Source organism: Mus musculus, assembly GCF_000001635.26.
Source record: "Mus musculus strain C57BL/6J unplaced genomic contig, GRCm38.p6 C57BL/6J MSCHRUN_CTG20".
In the NCBI taxonomy this organism is placed as follows: domain Eukaryota; kingdom Metazoa; phylum Chordata; class Mammalia; order Rodentia; family Muridae; genus Mus; species Mus musculus.
In genome coordinates, this window is record NT_166463.1 from 18,483 (window position 1) to 31,725 (window position 13,243).

General features: G+C 41.3%; 1 pseudogene; it reads left to right on the forward strand.

The window, feature by feature from the left end:
• The first annotated feature begins 10,735 nt into the window (after nucleotides 1–10,735).
• LOC673652 lies at nucleotides 10,736–11,278 on the forward strand (annotated as a pseudogene).
• The last annotated feature ends 1,965 nt before the right edge of the window (nucleotides 11,279–13,243 follow it).

Genomic DNA, 13,243 nt, shown 5'->3' on the forward strand with positions numbered 1-13,243 from the left:
AGTTGTGCCAGCACCATTTGTTGAAAATGCTGTCTTCTTTCAACTGGATGGTTTTAGCTCCCTTGTCAAAGATCAAGTGACCATAGGTGTGTGGGTTCATTTCTGGGTCTTCAATTCTGTTCCATTGGTCTACTTGTCTGTCACTATACCAGTACCATGCAGTTTTTATCACAATTGCTCTGTAGTACAGCTTTAGGTCAGGCATGGTGATTCTCCCAGAGGTTCTTTTATCCTTGAGAAGAGTTTTTGCTATCCTAGGTTTTTTGTTATTCCAGATGAATTGGCAGATTGCTCTTTCTAATTCGTTGAAGAATTGAGTTGGAATTTTTGATGGGGATTGCATTGAATCTGTAGATTGCTTTTGGCAAGATAGCCATTTTTACTATATTGGTCCTGCCAATCCATGAGCATGGGAAATCTTTCCATATCCTGAGATCTTCTTTAATTTCTTTCTTCAGAGACTTGACGTTCTTATCATACTGATCTTTCACTTCCTTAGATTCGGGCCAAGGTATTTTATATTATTTGTGACTTTTGAGAAGGGTGTTGTTTCCCTAATTTCTTTCTCAGCATGTTCATCCTCTGTGTAGAGAAAGGCCATTGACGTGTTTGAGTTAATTTTATATCCAGTTACTTCATTGAATCTGTTTATCAGGTTTAGGAGTTCTCTGGTGGAAATTTATTGTCACTTATATATACTATCATATCATCTACAACAAATGATATTTTAACTACTTCTTTTCCAATTTGTATCCCCTTGATCTCCTTTTGTTGTCTAATTGCTCTGATTAAGACTTCAAGTACAATGTTGACTAGGTAGGGAGAAATTGAGACAGCCTTGTCTAGTCCCTGATTTTAGTGTGATTGCTTCCAGCTTCTCACTGATTACTTTGATGTTGGCTAATGGTTTGATGTAGATTGATTTTATTGTGTTTAGGTATGGGCCTTGAATTTCTGATATTTCCAAGACTTTTATCATGAATAGGTGGTGGATTTTGTCAAATGCTTTCTCCGTACCTAAGGAGATGATCATGTGGGTTTTGTCTTTGAGTTTGTTTACATAATGGATTACGTTGATGGATTCCCATATATTAATCCATCCCTGCATCCCTGGAATGAAACCTACTAGGTCAGAACGGATGACTGTCTTGATGTATTCTTGGATTTGTTTAGCGAAAATTTTATTGACTAATTTTGCGTCGATATTCATAAGGGAAATTGGTCTGAAGTTCTCTATCTTTGTTGGGTCTTTTTGTGGTTTAGGTATCAGAGTAATTCTGGCTTCATAGAATGAATTGGGTAGAGTACCTTCGGCTTCTATTTTGTGGGATAGTTTGTTAAGAACTGGAATTAGATATTTTTTGAAGGTATGATAGAATTCTGTACTAAACCCATCTGGTGCTGGGCTTTTTTTGGTTGGGAGACTATTAATGACTGCTTCTATTTCTTTAGGGGATATAGGACTGTTTAGATCATTGACCTGATCTTGTTTTAACTTTGGTACCTGGTATCTGTCTAGAAACTTGTCCATTTCATCCAGGTTCTCCAGTTTTGTTGAGTATAGCCTTTTGTAGAAGGATCTGATGGTGTTTTGGATTTCTTCAGGATCTGTTGTTATGTCTCCCTTTTCATTTCTGATTTTGTTAATTAGCATGATTTCCCTGTGCCCTCTAGTGAGTCTGGCTAAGGGTTTATCTATCTTGTTGATTTTCTCAAAGAACCAGCTCCTTATTTGGTTGATTCTTTGAATAGTTCTTCTTGTTTCCACTTGGTTGATTTTGCCCCTGAGTTTGATTATTTCCTGCTGTCTACTCCTCTTGGGTGAATTTGCTTCCTTTTGTTCTAGAGCTTTTAGGTGTGTTGTCAAGCTGCTAGTGTTTGATCTCTCTAGTTTCTTTTTGGAGGCACTCAGAGCTATGAGTTTTCCTCTTAGAAATGCTTTCATTGTGTCCCAGTAGTTTGGGTACAATGTGGCTTCATTTACATTAAACACTAAAAAGTCTTTAATTTCTTTCTTCATTCCTTCATTGACCAAGGTATCATTGAGAAGAGTGTTGTTCAGTTTCCACGTGAATGTTGGCTTTCTATTATTTATGTTGTTATTGAAGATCAGCCTTAATCCATGGTGATCTGATAGGATACATGGGACAATTCAATATTTTTGTATCTGTTGAGGCCTATTTTGTGACCAATTATATAGTCACTTTTGGAGAAGGTGCCATGAGGTTCTGAGAAGAAGGTATATCCTTTTGTTTTAGGATAACATGTTCTGAAGATATCTGTTAAATCCATTTGTTTCATAACTTCTGTTAGTTTCACTGTGTCCCCTGTTTGTTTTCTATTTCCACGATCTGTCCATTGATGAAAGTGGTATGTTGAAGTCTCCCACCATTATTGTGTGAGGTACAATGTCTGCTTTGAGCTTTATTAACGTTTCTTAAATGAATATGGCTGCCCTTGCATTTGGAGCTTAGATATTCAGAATTGATAGTTCCTCTTGGAGGATTTTACCTTTGATGAGTATGAAGTGCCCCTCCTTGTCCTTGTGATAACTTTGGGTTGGAAGTCGATTTTATTAGATATTAGAATGGCTATTCCAGCTTGTTTCTTCAGACCTTTTCCTTGGAAAATTGTTTTCCAGCCTTTCATTCTGAGGTACTGTCTGTCTTTTTCCTTGAAATGGGTTTCCTGTAAGCAGCAAAATGGTGGGTCCTGTTTGTGTAGCCAATCTGTTAGTCTATGTCTTTTTATTGGGGAATTGAGTCCATTGATATTAAGAGATATTAAGGAAAAGTAATTGTTGCTTCCTATTATCTTTGTTGTTAGATTTGGCATTCTGTTCTTGTGGCTGTCTTCTTTTGAGTTTTGTTGAAGGATTACTTTCTTGCTTTCTCTAGGACCTGGTTTCTGTCCTTGTATTTTTTTTTTCTGTTTTTATCCTTTGAAGGGCTGGATTTCTGGGAAGATAAATTGTGAATTTGGTTTTGTAGTGGAATACTTTGTCCAACTATGGTAATGGAAAGTTTGGCTGGGTATAGTAGCCTCTGCTGGCATTTATGTTCTCTTAGTGTCTGTATAACATCTGTCCAGGATCTTCTGGCTTTCATAGTCTCTGGTGAAAAGTCTGGTGTAATTCTGATAAGCCTGCCTTTATATGTTACTTGACCCTTTTCCTTTACTGCTTTTAATATTTTATTTTTATTTAATGCATTTGTTGTTCTGACTATTATGTCGGGAAGAATTTCTTTTCTGGTCCAGTCTATTTGGAGTTCTGTAGGCTTCTTGTATGTTCATGGGCATCTCTTTCTTTAGGTTTGGGAAGTTTTCTTCTATAGTTTTGTTGAAGATATTTGCTGGCCCTTTAAGTTGAAAATCCATAGGTGGGTCTTCTCATTGTGTCCTGGATTTCCTGGATGTTTTGAGTTAGGATCATTTTGCATTTTCTTTGATTGTTGTGCCGGTATTCTCTATGGAATCTTCTGCACCTGAGATTCTCTCTTCCATCTCTTGTAATCTGTTGCTGATGCTGACATCTATGGTTCCCGATTTTTTTCCTAGGGTTTCTATCTCCAGCGTTGCCTCACTTTGTGTTTTCTTTATTGTGTCTACTTCCCTTTTTAGGTCTAGTCCGGTCTTGTTCATTTCCATTACTTGTTTGGATGTGTTTTCCTGTTTTTATTTAAGGACTTCTACCTGTTTGGTTGTGTTTTCCTGTTTTTCTTTAAGGACTTGTAACTCTTTAGCAGTGTTCTCCTGTATTTCTTTAAGTGAGTTATTAAAGTCCTTTTTGATGTCCTCTAAAAGGACAAATCATGAGATACACTTTTAAATCCGGGTCTAGCTTTTCAGGTGTGTTGTAGTGTCCAGGACTGGCTGAGGTGGGAGATTTGGGTTCTGATGATGGTGAGTTGTCTTGGTTCCTGTTAGTAAGATTCTTATGTTTTTCTTTCACCATCTGCTAATCTGTGGAGGTAGTTGTTATCTGTGATTAGAGCTTGTTCCTCTTGTGATTCTGTTAGCCTCTATCAGCAGACCTGGGAGACTAGCTCTCTCCTGAGTTTCAGTGGTTAGAGCACTTTCTGCAGGCAAGCTCTCCTCTGGCAGGGAAGATGCACAGATATCTGGCATTTGGTTCTGCCTCCTAGCAGAAGATGAAGGCCCAAAACAGGGCCTGTCAAGAAGCTCTTAGCTTCTGTAGACCACACTCTCACCTGCACAGACTAGTCTCAGAGGTATCTGGGAACCAAGTTGGCTCCCCCAGGTGCTCCAGCAAAGCCCTCCCAAGCAGGGTGGACACCTCTCCTCTGGCTGGGAAGGTGCCGGATATCTGGAACCAGAAATGGGGTCTGCCTCAGAAGCTCTGTGGCTTCTGACTGTCCCAGAAGCTGTTAGCTTCTGTAGTCCACACTCTTACCTGTATAGACTAGTCTAGGCAGGATCTGGGAACCAAGATGGCTCTCCTGGGTGCTCCGGCAAAGCCCTCCTGGGCAGGACAGACACCTCTCCTCTGGCAGGGAAGGTGTCTGGATGTCTGGAGCCAGAAACGGTGTCTGCCTCAGAAGTTCTGTGTCTTCTACCTGTCCCAGAAGCTGTTAGCTTCTGTAGTCCACACTCTCACATTTGCAGACTAGTCTCTGTGGTATCCGGGAACCAAGATGGCTCCCCCAGGTGCTCTGGCCTGACACCATCTTCTTGTGCTTCTGAAGCCAGTCAAGTACAGTGTACTTATGTAGAATAATAAAGAAATTTTTGGGTCAGAGCAAGCAAGGATTGAGTGAGCAGGGCCAACTGGAGCCAGCAGAGCTCCTAAAAATTCAATTCCTAACAACCACATAAAGGCTCACAACCATCTGTACAGCTACAATGTACTCACATTCATAAAATAAGTAAATAAATCTTTTTTTAAAAGTGCCCACCTCTGTACCTGTGTATTTTCTTATGTTATTTACCTCTACATTTATTTGAGAGGGATGATACCCAGAATGGGTTTGTTAATTATAATTAAAAATTACCCATACCTTGAGGCTACAGCAAAGCATACAGCTAATAAATTATATATAGATAAATAATACTAAAGAAGCATGACATTTAAATAGCAGACTCATGGATTTCTGAGGAAATAGCTCCATGCACAATTGACAATTCAGTAGGATTACGACAATTTAATTAGTGATAGAGATGGGACTTCCAGACCCCTGCGACTTTCCTTCATAAAATCTTCTCATCAAATACCTAGATGATATATAGGTGGAGTGATGAGAAGAAGACAAGAGAGTTCTTAAAGTCATTAAAAAATATTGCAAATCTCTAGAAATCATTTCTAATCACGACAACTTTATCATCTTGAATTAGTAATGGAATATCTTTGTCCTAACAGGGACCAAGAGAGGGAAAAGGCCATATGGTAAATATGTAACAATCGAGTAGTTTATTAAAAGTGGACACTTAATATTCAAGGTCAGGAATTAAACAGTGAAAAGTACCATCCCCATTCAGCATCTAGATGAATGTTTTCTTTTAATTTTAAGGATCCTTCGGTTATGAATTGCTATGAAGTTACTTTGGATAATGGGTTTCTACAGATAGACAAGTACAGATAATCAAAAAGTGCTACTACCATAGTGTCTGTATAAGTGGGGCATGAGAAGAAAAGGAGTGACAATTGAATTGGAATTGTCACTTGAAATGATTTTCTTCAAATCATATTAGTATGTGTTAAATGTTCAAAGTAATAGGCTTCATTTTGATGACATCTTTGTAACCTGAGGCTACAGAGATATATCTAATACACTTGGATTGCATTCTCCTCCACTCCCTTTACCATCTTCCTCCTCTCTTGCTCCTTTCTCTTCCCTTGTGGTACCCTCCTAATCTGGCAATGTTTCACCCTGTGCATCCAACCGATTAATGGAAAGATGTGAGACATGATATTCAGAGACTCATTCCTTCCACTTGTTTGAAAAGAATATCTCTCAGTTCTATTTGGCCATGAAATGATGTCTTTGATCTTGATTCTGGCTAATTTTCAATTTTGTATTTATTCCTTTTCCCATTTGTTCAGTGATCAGCATTTTGGCTGATTCTGTGATTTGACTCTCACAAGGAGTTTGGCAATAAACATGCATATTTGGGTGGGTTGAGATGGGCTTTGATTATATCATTTTTGGTAGAAAATAAAAATTGATATCGGTCAAAGTATTCTTTATGAGCTTTGGAGTTGATTGGCAAGTTGCTTAGATTTCCCTAGATCTATTTACCTGATTAGCAAAATAGGAGTAGTCAATAGAGTTTATAAAATTGAAATGATATTTTACATAGAATTATACATAGCTTATTTATATATCCTAGTATGTCCCATGCTAGGGCAACTAGGAAATGCACAACATATGTCTGTAGTACTAATGATTCTTTTTTTCATTTTCCCTCACCTGATTCCTCCTGTTCCAGTCCCCATCCCTCCCCCCAATGTCTATTACATTTCCTCTTCCCAGGGAGATTCATGCATCTCCTCTTGAACCCTCCTTTCTTGTTCTCACTAGGTATATGGATTGAATCGTGACAGTCCTTTAATTTACAGGTAATATTCAACTTATGAGTACATACCATATTAGTCTTTCCGAGTCTGGTTACTCATTCAGAATGATTTTCTCTAGTTCCACCCATTGGCCTGCAATTTCATATCATTGTTTTCTTTTTTTTTTCAAACATTTGTTTTATTGTTTCTCTCCTCCCTTCTTCCACATCCACTCCCCCTCCCCTGCCCAGAGCTGGGATTATGGTCTTACGCTACTGCACGGATCCCTTGCTACTATTATGCTGGCTATCACTTACAAATGGGATTACTAAATTGAAGAAACACATTTGAACTCGCTTTCTTATCAGAGCTTCTTGGGTGTGCCCAATGCCTGTGGATAATACACTCACCCTTGGGCCCTGTCTAACTGCCTGAGGGAAGAGAGGTCAATCATACCAAAACAAGCTCTGAAAAATCCAGCCAGTGCCACATCTGGCCCAAGACATCTGGCCCACACCAGCCTGCTGCTCCAGTCACAGGTTGAATACATATAAAAGGCACACAGCCTGAGGTCTACAGGGCAGGCCTCGTATATCACCAATAACTGAAGATATAGACAAGAATTCTTCTCTGGGTAGTCCCAGCAATACTATTTTTCCCCATAGCAGACACTTGGGGGTCACAGCCTGAGTGTGCCACGGCCTTGGGCTAGCCGTGAGAAGACAGTTGTAGGGTATGGAACTCAGACCACTCTCTGTGCTTCCTTCTTAACAGTGGGTATTCTGGACCTTGGGAAACAAAGCTAGATCTTGGCTTAGGCTAGGTACTTGGAACCTCACTTTCTTTGAGCACCCAGAGTAGAGTATGGCTCCAGCTGGCTCTCAGGAAGTGTGAGGAATCCTTGAAAAGGCAGTTGTGAATTAAGGGTAGCACCATACAGCACAAGTTTCTCTTTCAGAATTCATTACCCCCAGCCTACCACTCAACCTACAGGAGACATAGGACTCCTAGCCCAGCCACATACTGAAAGCCAGACTTCAGTCCACAGGGCAGGGGTGGGGCCAGGGTGATTACATCTAGAGGAGGGACAAGGACCCTTTAGAGCCAGGAACAAAGTCCATCTCTGATTTGGGTCCAGGCAGGCTAAGCAGGACCTGGTACCTTGGTTCTCTGGCTAGGCCCCAACCATGCAGGGAGACTGTGTGCTGCTGCTGTTTTGGGGTCTCAGGATACATCTGTCCTTTGGTGCCATTTCAGATGAGAAGGCTCCTTTCTCACTCCCACAGGACTAACTTACCACCCCACCTGGACTAACCTGGGTTTTCTTCCTCTTGTGGGGTGGAAAACCCAGCCTTCTGGAATCAAAAGGTGAAGGAGGCCCTGCATGTTGCCAAAAAGCTGCAGCCCATTCAGACATCAGCCAAGAACCTCATCATCTTCCTGGAAGATGGCGAGTGCTCAAGAGATGGCCACCCTAAAGTCCTTGTATTCCAAGTATCCAAGGCCACTGATGTGTCCTGGAAAGCCTGGCAGCTCAGGCCTGGCCAGGTTCTATTCCTTCAGGGATGGTGGTGCTCACGGTGACAGCCATCCCTAAATACTAAAGGACAGCTGCAACAGCATTTAGGGCCTGAGACACCCCTAACTATGGACCACTTCCTATACATGGCTCTGTCCAAGGGACTGGAACACATATCTAGGATGGGAAAGGGGGCTGGAAATGACTGGAGGAGGAACCTGGAACTGGAGCCCAAGTTTGCAATCAGGACAGTGTAGACGTGTACCAGGAAGCAGGAACTAATGTCTACCTGTAGCACCCAGCTGAGAGTGTCTCTGTCCCCAGACATACAACATGGACAGACAGGTTCCAGACAGCCCAGGCACAGCCACTGCCTATCTCTGAGGGGTCAAGGCTACCTACAAGACCATTGGTCTGAGCACAGATGCTCAATTCAACCAGTGCAATATCACATTTGGCAATGAGGTCTTCTCAGTGATATACCATGCAAAGATAGTAGGTAGGTTGGTGTTGGGCTTGGGGGGCTATGACAAGACTGGATCACTGGGTGATCTTCTATCATCTGCAGGGAAGTCTGGAGGAGTGGTAACCTCGACGAAGGTGCAGCACCAGCATGCCTCTGAAGCTAGCACCTGGAACTGACTGAGGCTGTCATGTTCGACTCTGCCATCAAAAAGGCCAGCCAGCTTACCAATGAGGACATGCTAACACTCACCACTGTTGACCACTCCCAAGCCTTCGTGTTTGGTGGCTACATACATAGGGGGATCTCTGGCTTTGGTAATCCAAGGGGCAGTGTCAGGTGATGTTGCTTCAGATCTATAGGGACAGAGATTGCTGGACCTCACTGTCCTCAACATCATTCCAGCCATGGAACCTCTGATGAGTCTGTGGGCTTGGAACTTGATCACAAGAAGTCTGCTGAGTATGATACCTGTGGCTGGACCCTGCTAGCATCTACCTGTCATCCCAGTACTACAGAGATGGAGGCAGAAGATCAGGAACTCCAAAGTAGCCCCAGCTCAAGAGGGAACTTGAGGTCAGCATGTGTTTCAGGACACCCTGATCCTGAGGAAGACCCAGGCCTTTCCTGGCTTGGTTCAGGATCTTGCACAGCCTCCAGTCCAATTGCATTCAGACACACTCAAAAGTAGTTGTGATGTAAATGGGATTCTACAGGACCCATCAGCACCATCTTTCCAATTCAATATTTCTTCTGGCTAATACTCCTCAGTACTGTACCTGCCCAGAGTCAGAGGAGAAGCAATTGGAGGCAAGACACCACACTACAGTTGCAGATTCAGGATGTTGGCCTGGATTTTCATACCCTGCCAACATCTTACAGCCAGACAAGCTATCATTGTTTTCTTAGCATCTGAGCCATACTTCATTTTGTAAATACACAATTATTTTACCTGTTCTTCAGTTGAGGGGCATGTAGGTTGTTTCCAGTTTCTGGCAATTATGAATGAAGCTGCTATGAACATATTTGAGCAAGTAAGTGTTTTTGTGGTAGAATGAAGCATCTTTTAGGCATATACAGCTGTATCTTGGGGTATACTGATTGCCAATTTCTAAGAAAATGACACATTGATCTCTAAGGTAGCTGTACAAGCAATAGAGGGATGTGATCCTTGTTTTTCTATGGGCTTACCTTGTGTGGCAATAATATCAGGGGAGGTGCCTAGTCTCATTGCAATTTGATATGTCATGTTTGATTATATCCCCGGGAGGCTTCCCCTTTTCTGACAGGAAATAGAGGAGGAGTAGATGTGGAAGGGAGGAGACAGGAGTTACTGGGGAGGGGGGAGAAAACTGTACTGGATATAATACATGATAGAAGACCTTAATTTAAAAGTGATAAATATATATATATATATATATATATATATATATATATATATATATACTATCCCATTGGTTCCACATACTTAATCATGTCTTTACATTTTTACTTCCTTTCAAAAGTGCTGTCCATATGACACTTTTGTTGTTTTGTTGCTGTTTATAACTGGTTAATTTAGCTAAAATATTATACTTGTTAAGAAAATAATTATTTTGTTGATCGGATAAATAAGGGAAATATTTTGTTCTGAACACAAAATATAAATATATATTGAATTTTTCCTTAATTTATGTAACTATTTCCAACAATAAAAATAACAAAAACAACAAAGGATAAAGACTAAATCTCCTTTGACACTAAAATACCTAAATATGATCCTTTTCTTAAAAATAGCAAGACAAGAGACATATATAACAGTACTCACTACAGTACAGTAATGTGATAAATGGCGGTTTTCTTCATGAAGCATAGATAAAGATCACACTTAGAAGGAGAATCTAGTGGTTAACACATTGCAAATTCTAATACAAACAATCAGCTTGACTTGGCAGCTTTCACCTATAATTTTATTGGTTATCTATCTTTTTACATTTCAAATGTTATCCCCTTTCCTGGTTTCTCCTCTGAAACCCACTATCCCCTCTCCTCCCCCTGCTTCTATGAGGGTGCTTCCCCACCCACCCTCCCACCCTCCCACTCACTCTTGCCTCAATACCCGTGCGTTCCCCTACTCTGGGGCATTAAGCCTTCACAGGACCAAGGGACTCCTCTCCCATAGATGTCAGATAAGAACATCATCTGCGCCTCTTGAGGTGGGCTGTCGTCGAGTCGCGGCGAGGCCGGCGACACCGCAGCCATGACAGAGGCTGATATGAATCCGAAGGCCTATCCCCTCGCAGATGCCCACCTTCACCAAGAAGCTGCTGGACCTTGTTCAACAGTCATGTAACTACAAGCAGCTTCGGAAAGGAGCCAATGAAGCCACCAAATACCCTCAACAGAGGCATCTCTGAGTTCATTGTGATGGCAGCAGACGCTGAGCCCTTGGAGATCATCCTGCATCTGCCTCTGCTGTGCGAAGACAAGAATGTCCCCTACGTATTTGTGCGCTCCAAGCAGGCTTTAGGACGGGCGTGTGGCGTCTCCAGGCCAGTCATCGCCTGTTCTGTTACCATCAAAGAAGGCTCTCAACTAAAGCAGCAGATCCAGTCCATTCAGCAGTCTATTGAAAGGCTCTTGGTGTAGGCCGTAGCCTCTGCCCTTTCCTGTCTACTGCCACCCTGTTTGTGTATCATATTGTCTGTTAGCATGTACTATTTTCAACCAGTTACTATTATATTGTACTACATCTGCGTTTTATATTTTTATTTTTGTCTTAATAAGGTTATTTTTCACCATCTCTTCATTCTCTTCTACCATAAAAAAATGAAATGATAGCTAGGACAGGTGAAAGGCAGGATGTCACCATTTAACAACAGGAAGAACCAGGAGAAACTTAAGCCAGGGACAGTGTATACTTTCATCTGCAAACTTATTCCACTGCGCAGGGTAGGATGACAGTGACCCTGGCCCCTTGTGCCTTTGATATAAGAGCTCCATAAATGTTACTGACACTGAGGAACTTCCTTTGGGTAGCAGTCTCTCCCTCCCCTTATCATTTGAAGAAATTTGATGTTGGGCCTATGTCCGGGAGCCATTTATTAATGTCCTGTGTGTTTTTGATGTATGTAGTCTGATATTCTCCCATATCTGGGGCAGTGTCAGTTCAAAGGGATTCTGTGGAGATCGTGGCAATTCGCTGGAACTTACAGCAGAGACAGTGCTAGCAGGAAACATCCTCTCCTTGGTAAATGGGGATGTCTTGTGGAACCATTTGACGCCCGTGTTGGGAGCCCTTATCCTGTTCTTCCCACAGCATGGGTCAGGTGTATTCTCCCTCACATGAAGAAAGTGATAACATGTCCATTATTGAGCATCCTAATAAATATGTTCATATTTCGTTAAAAAAAAAAGAACATCATCTGCTACATATGCAGCTGGAGCCATGGGTCCTTCCATGTGTACTCTTTGGTTGGTAGTATAGTCCTTCGGAGCACTGGTTGGTTGATGTGGTTCTTCCTCCTAAGGGGTTGAGGGATGGGGCCACCCATCCATCTCAAAAATTTTAGTCCAGAATTGCTTCTGTCTAAAGGAAATACAGGGACCAAGAGTAGAGCAGAGACTGAAGGAAAGGCTATCCGGAGAGTGCCCCACCTGCGGATCCATCCCATCTGCAGACAGCAAACTCACACAATTGCTGATGCCAATAAGTGCTTGCTGACAGAAACCTGATAACTGTCTCCTGAGAGGCTCTGCTAGAACCTGACCAATACAGATGTGGATGCTTGCAGTAAACCATTGGAGTGAGCATGGGCACCCCAGTGGAGGAGTTAGCAGAAAGACTGAAGGAGCTCAAGGGGTTTGCAGCTCCACCTTTTTTTTTTTTCCTTAATCCTCTATTTGCCATCATCAAAGTTAGAAAGAAGCAATGTGGACTAATGAGAGATCTTGGGAACACTTAAGTCCCTACGATGAAAGCGAATTTGCAAACCCACAATGGAAGTATCTTGTGTCTTAGGTTGCAGCTCATGTACACAGGTTTGCCGAAAGTTCCTCTGTGTCCTTGAACTTACAGTAACCAAACTATTTCAATTTTCCACAAAAAAGGGATGATTTCCTTTGTTTCTGATTTTCTTTAATAAAAGAAAAAAATGTTGCTTCACAAGAACAATAAAAGTGATCCTTCTAGTAACATGGAAAAATTAGCCTATTCTTTGAGTGTCAAGTTTCAGACAGCATTTTACTAAGTAAACCTCCAAACTCTCTCTAATCCAGGCAGCTGTAAGCAGAAAGATTTCCATGTGACTTCATTTCCATATTGCTGCTAAGACAGGCTAGCTCCCCAGCACTGCTTCCAGCCACCCTTCATAGCTTAGAATGAAAAAAAAAAATCAAACAATCTGTTAATGAGCATTTGGTGAAGTGTAATGAATACAGCCTAATTCACTAATTGAAGCTCATTCCACAAGTCTCCACTAATAAGCATCTTAATGTGCTTAACTGTAAGTGTCCAAAATAGTTATTGAGATGTGTGGGAATTTCTCATTCTGTTTGTGAAAATTTTGATAATGTTGCAGTTTGATTAATTGAGAGAAAATGTTTCACTAACAATGAATAAAATGTAAAAAGCTGGGGAACTGTGCAATTTTATCTTCAAAAATAAATTAATTGGCAAATAAAATACTTTTAAAAATAACCTTTATACCATAATAGAACACTAATTTAAATTTCTGAGAGATGCCAGAAGAGCTGATACTGAGAAGTT